Raw genomic sequence first — 6,300 nt, 5'->3', positions numbered from 1 at the left:
TACGACAATGCCAATAAGTTATAAAAAAATGTTAACTAACTAGACTTTTATATATACGTGAAATAAACATTTACATGTATATATAAAACATAAGTCGTTTTCCTTTTCAAAACCGATTATAAAACTAGGCGGTTGTATAAATATCGTTAATTTATTATTGGTTATTTTTACACCGCAGTAATCCAGAGCAAAACTTTTCAACAAAGATAATATATATATATATATATATATATATATATATATAACAAATATATATATATATATATAAATTTGATATATATATATATCTATATATATATATATAATAAATGTATTCTGAGTGGTTAGATATTAATTTAGAAATATGAACAAACAGCACTCTTGTTTTGCACTAATTTATTGAATAATATTTATTGTCATATTTCATATTTCTAAATAATATATATAATATATATATATATATATATATATATATATACATGTATTTATTAAATCTTTATTAATAATATATTAATTTTTGCAATAGTTTTCTTTTATCGGAGTCTATGCAAAACTTTATAAAATCCAAAATGTTTAAAATGTTCAAAAATAAATAGTTAACTGGATGTTCAGGTGTTAAAATTTCAGCAACCTGTTACAAGAACGACTTAAAATATTAATTGTAAAAAATACATTATGTACTGGCAAAATAACTAATTTCAAATATTTAATATCGTAGTACGCTTCTGATGGCAATATACTGCCACATAACTTTAGTTAGAGAATTTATTATTATATGTAGTCATATGATTTACATGTAGCATTTATGATTTGTTTAAAGCCCGTGTTGAAATAATGCAGTTGATTTGCATTATTATTCATTCTGTCATATACCTATTGTTATTGGTGTGTTATATTTATATCACATATTTTAAGTTTCACACACTGATAAAATTAAATAATTAAACACACCGCATAATTAAATAAATAAATTTATCAAAGATCGTTTTAGCTATAGCAATTAAATGAAATAAATAAACAAAAGGTAATTTATACCAAATGAAATTTGAATTATGCAAAGAATAATACATTATATAAAATTTTAGACTGTCAAACAATTAGATCGTTGTATGACAACGTATGTTTATATATATATATATATATATATATATATATATATTATATGTATATATATATGTATATATGTATATATATATGTATATATATATATATATAATCGTATATTCAATAATTGAAACTATTTTTATTGAAGTAAAATGTTTTATTGTCAAACGTTTTGCGTCCTGATTTGACCCATCTTCAGAGCATTCAAATAATTCAAAGCAAAAACAAAAAACAAGAATAATATAATGCACCAATTACTATAACAAGTTATAAAGCATATAATGATATTATTAGGATATTATATGCTTCAAAAAATGTAACTTGAAATTAAAATTGGTTAAAATTACCAAGCATATAACATATTAATATAAATTTTATTTACTTTTCTCCCAGATAACGGATAAATTAACAAAATTATTGCTGATTAAAGTGTGGCACAACTGTACCTAGTCTCCTCTATATTTGTATTTTGATCTAAAAATATGGCAGTTTATACCTTGATTCTCAGTATATTTGTTAGTAGTATCCCGAATTAATTACATATAATTATTAGCGTATTTATCATTGCATTTACGTAATACGTAGTAATTTAACTAAATAAATTTTTAAATTATTTGAATCTTGTAAATTAATGTAGCACCATACGTTGTCATACAACAATCTAATTGTTGTATTATATATATATATATATATATTATATATATATATTATATATATATATATATATGAAGTATAGACGAAGTGCCAAGTTGTCAATATGCACGGATGCTGTGGGCATATAATAAGCACAAGTAATATTTACATATAAAACAGTTACTTTGTTATAATAACATTTGTAAATGCATATGAGTGTTTGTATATAAACGCATTATGGATTCGAGCACACACACACTACATATATAAGAAATTTTCCTGTCCGATGTTCTTGAAATCGAAAATCTTATTAGTCTCAACAATCTGATATGTTAGGCAAATTTAGAAAAACTGCATATAGTATGTAGGGTAGAGCGGGGCTAGTTGAGCATAGGGGCAAGTTGAGCAATCGAAATATCTCGAAAACTATTCACCGTCCGTTTAAGCATTATATGGCGGAAAGACAGAGGTTTGGGAGAAATAAACATCCCGCGATCGCTAGTGGCCGCTGGACAGATGAGTGAGGCTCACGGGCGTTTTGTTTATTTTGAGACCAAAAAGTAAAAAGTAATTCATCGCGAGTTTTTGTCTGGTTTAGTCAAATGTTATTCATTTTTAATCAGGTAAATGTTATTCTTCCATGCATTTATAGTACTTTTAATAGGCACAGAGATTCTGGGTAAACTCTCACGGTATTTTTATAAACTCACTTTTATTGAAATTCCGAGTTGGGGTTAGTTGAGCATAGTTGCTAAACTTGTTCTGTCACTAAGCAAAAACCATTAACTTCCGGAAATTAATTATAATTTTTAGATTTAAGCTAAGTCTTTGAGTAATAATATAAAGAAATAATGATTTCAATCAAAAATACTGAATATAATGGTAAAATAATTCCTAAGATACGATATTGTTTTGTTGATTCTACTTTTGGTTAATTATTCAAAGAAAATTACTATAAGTTTTGTTTTCTCTGTCAATAAAGACTATAAATATAGAACTGGTTATTCAAAACTTATTTTATTTCATCACTAATCGACATTGAACCTATGATTTCATTATACTTTCTTAGTGCTCAACTTGCCCCACCTATGGGGTACATTGAGCATACTTGACTTTTTGCATTTAGGCAGATGTAGCTTTTTAATTTTACTTATTACCAAAAAATGGTATTAACACTTTTGTTAAGCGATAAACAACAAATCCATTAAGCCGTATAGCAATTTATTGAGACTTTTCATTGAGGAGCTACATCCGTTTAAGTAAAATTTGCTCAACTAGCCCCGCCCTACCCTACGTATGGATTTGCCGCAGTTTGAAGAAACATCAGATTAAGATGATTAAAATAAATCTATTATTGTATTTTCTGATTGTAATAATAAAGTAAGATGATTAATGATAAGTTTGCTATGAACATTTTAACAAAATGTATACAATTTTAACAATTTCGTATAAAGAGTTAACTTTTTAATAAAAAAATAGCACATTCTGGAACGACAATAACACGGATTCAAAATAATTATAAGTCTGCCAAATATAATTATAAACAAATAGATCTGTAGTTTCAAAATAGCATAAACAGTGAAATTGTTCAAATAAACTTTTTATAAGTATACCTAATACATTGTGTCTGACCAAACACCATTTTATAGAAATTCAATTTCAAAAATAAATAGTTGTAGGTGTTTGCAAATAATTTTATTCTAAAATATCTTGAGATACTGCCTATTAATTAGCGTAACAGTATGTATAATTACAACATGTAAATTGGTAATTTCTTTGAAAACAGGACCAATCTTGAAAAGTTTAGATCGCTGCCAACAAGAAATATTGGGGCTAATTTCGGGCAAAAAGCCGTTCTTTTTTAACAGGTCGCTCCTGTTTTACACTCCAATACCGATAGTGTCGTAATCGAGTCGTAACTCCTGATCTTCACTGGAATCCTGCTTGAGGTATCATCTAATGGCCCAAAATTAGTAGTTAGCGTTTGGTCAGAGTCCTTAGGGAGGTATTGGCTGGAATACTAATGCCTTGTAGTTCTTCTTGTGTAAATGAAAGATTGAGTTTAGTTGACTAATCACTTTACTAACAATTCTAAACTACAACCGACATTAGTTTCACGTAACAGCAATTCTACCAACTCTGGCAGCTCTAACAACTCTGACTTACTGGTAATGTTTCGGCAATATATGTGGTTTCAGAAGAGAAACATGTTTTCGGAAGTAATAAAGTGAAGCAAGGTCTTGTCTTCCTCATAATTATGGCGTAATATGTGTTATTACGGAACAATGCATATGATAAATTGTCGTGTTTGTTTGCAAAATAGCCGGTTAAAGCACTGCTGCCTGCATTCATCAAAAACAAAAATGAGAATTGAATGTTTCAAACAAATCGAATATTTTTTTGATCAATCAAATCAGTTAATAACCTCTTCCAAAAATGTAGATAAAAATTGCATCTAAGTATACATGTACATGCACACTACACACGCATGCAATGATCAAAATATCTGGAAATGTGCAAATTATTTCCGAACTTTTTGCAATTTAAGTAACTTTGCGGAAAGTGATATATTGTACATTATTAATTCTTCAGCAGCTTAACAAACCTGTAACATCTGTTTACTTACGAGTTAGAAGTATAGGTGAGACATAGTGAGCATCGCATTCAAGAAACTTTCATATAACAGTGATGAGAGTATAATGCACTTCTATTATACTACACGTGCTCGCGCTAAATAAGTTCAGGTGTTAAAAATCTAAGTGTGTCAAAGATGCATGACCCAATTCAAATTCAAAAAACGCATTCGACTATAAAACTTGACATAATAAAACTCTTTAGAACGTTCCAATTTTTTTACGATGACACGAACACATTTATGGTATTATTTTCTACATCCGACTTAACTTTCTATGATTGAGACTATTCGTTAAAATTTAAACTTTGGAATGCAATACTACACATCTGGTTTCCAAGGTAATAAACAGATTGACATTGAATTAATTACCCCATTTATATTATTCAACATGGTATAAGAGTTATGAAAATTATACATAAGTGATGCATTTTAGCAAAATGCTTTACGCATCAGAATTGTGTTTCAATATTCAATATATAAGTATATAGAACTCGAGGCATAGTCTTACTACTCAAGAAGATAGTAGGTACTACTACTACTTCAAATCCTTGCCAAAAATGAAAAAATGACATGTGCACACAAATCCTTTAATTTTATAATATTCGAAATTCATTTAACTTACTTTGGGTTCTAACACATCATTAACAGTTAATAACGGTAACAATTTACTCCTATATTTCGCAGATTTTGAACTTAGCTTAATTTATTGCAAAAACTAGTAAATCTAAAAAAATATCTATAATTTAATCTTCCCAAATCAGTTAGTTATTTTGTGGTAAAAAAAAATTTTTTTTTTTTTTTAGTTTTAATATTTAAGTTTCCAAAATTATTCAACATTTTCTTAAAATTCAACATAAAAAACCATTATATAAAAAAATCAAAGCATAAATCAATTATTTTCTGCATGCACTTGCATGTGCATGTAATCAAAGGCATTTCAATGTAACGGGAAATCAAAAGCTACAAATCATCAATATAAATATTGTCATTTGCGAACGAATGTCAAAAAGGCGTCGTCACTGCTGTAAATCAATCAAAATCACTAAATTACTTGTAATGAATCAAAATCACAGCTTTGTGATAAACTGCACGTAGTAATGACTTATCACATCTTAATCAATTTTACATTAAAGATCCAAACAGAATGCTATGACATGCTGATAAGGATATCATTCTGTTTTAAAGTTGTTAAATTGTTTGAGATTCTTTGTAATCAAAGATTCACTCATTATCTTCATTGGGCAATCTATCCCAAGTTCAAGTTCAATAGTCATGACAATCTGGCAAATCATTTGAAAATTAACACGTTCAGGGACGTGGATGCTATGACATTCATATACAATGTGATACAGAATTAAAATGTTTAAACTCAATTATTTTGAATTTAATTTTATATAACCTTACGTTTTGTAATTATTATACCTGTCGAGGTATAATTAACTGATTCTTTGAGTATTTTCGTATTATCTTAGATTTTCCCGTAGTCATAAATTCGCTGTAGTCATTGAGCAAGCACATTGCGTAGTTGAAGCGTAATACTTGACGTGGATACCATAACATTCATCGTGTAACGATGAACAAAATATGATAATCTGACTACCTTTATAAACGGTGTTTGATCAAATTTCGGATGTCACAACCAATTTAAAAATAAAATGACTGTCAATCTTTGTACCTTGCTGAAACTTTTACTGATCGTGAACGCCTTGAAGAAAAAATAAGAAAATGTCTGATCAAAATCTTATATATATAGTCAGAAATATGCTCCATAATCCCTTCTGATCACCAAATATCAGCAGTTTTTTTCATCATTTTTCAGAACTTACTGAAATTGCATCACTGACGAAACTAGTCAAGTAACACAATTAATTTTTATTCGACCATTCATGATGATGTTAGTTATTAAGTACCTAAGGCTTGATTTAATAAATAAATAATATTTTAAATAT

General features: G+C 27.8%; 1 protein-coding gene across 2 annotated transcripts in view; it reads left to right on the top strand.

Annotated features, from left to right (window-relative positions):
* The window catches only part of LOC113377288 (cytochrome b reductase 1-like), a 129,713-nt gene that overhangs the window by 44,717 nt on the left and 78,696 nt on the right, over positions 1–6,300 (top strand). The window lies entirely within an intron of this gene.

Source organism: Ctenocephalides felis, unplaced genomic scaffold (genome assembly GCF_003426905.1).
Source record: "Ctenocephalides felis isolate EL2017-DRISC unplaced genomic scaffold, ASM342690v1 CF-g0.4_SCAFFOLD_01886, whole genome shotgun sequence".
NCBI classification, from domain to species: domain Eukaryota; kingdom Metazoa; phylum Arthropoda; class Insecta; order Siphonaptera; family Pulicidae; genus Ctenocephalides; species Ctenocephalides felis.
This window is presented reverse-complemented; position numbering and strand designations above follow the sequence as displayed.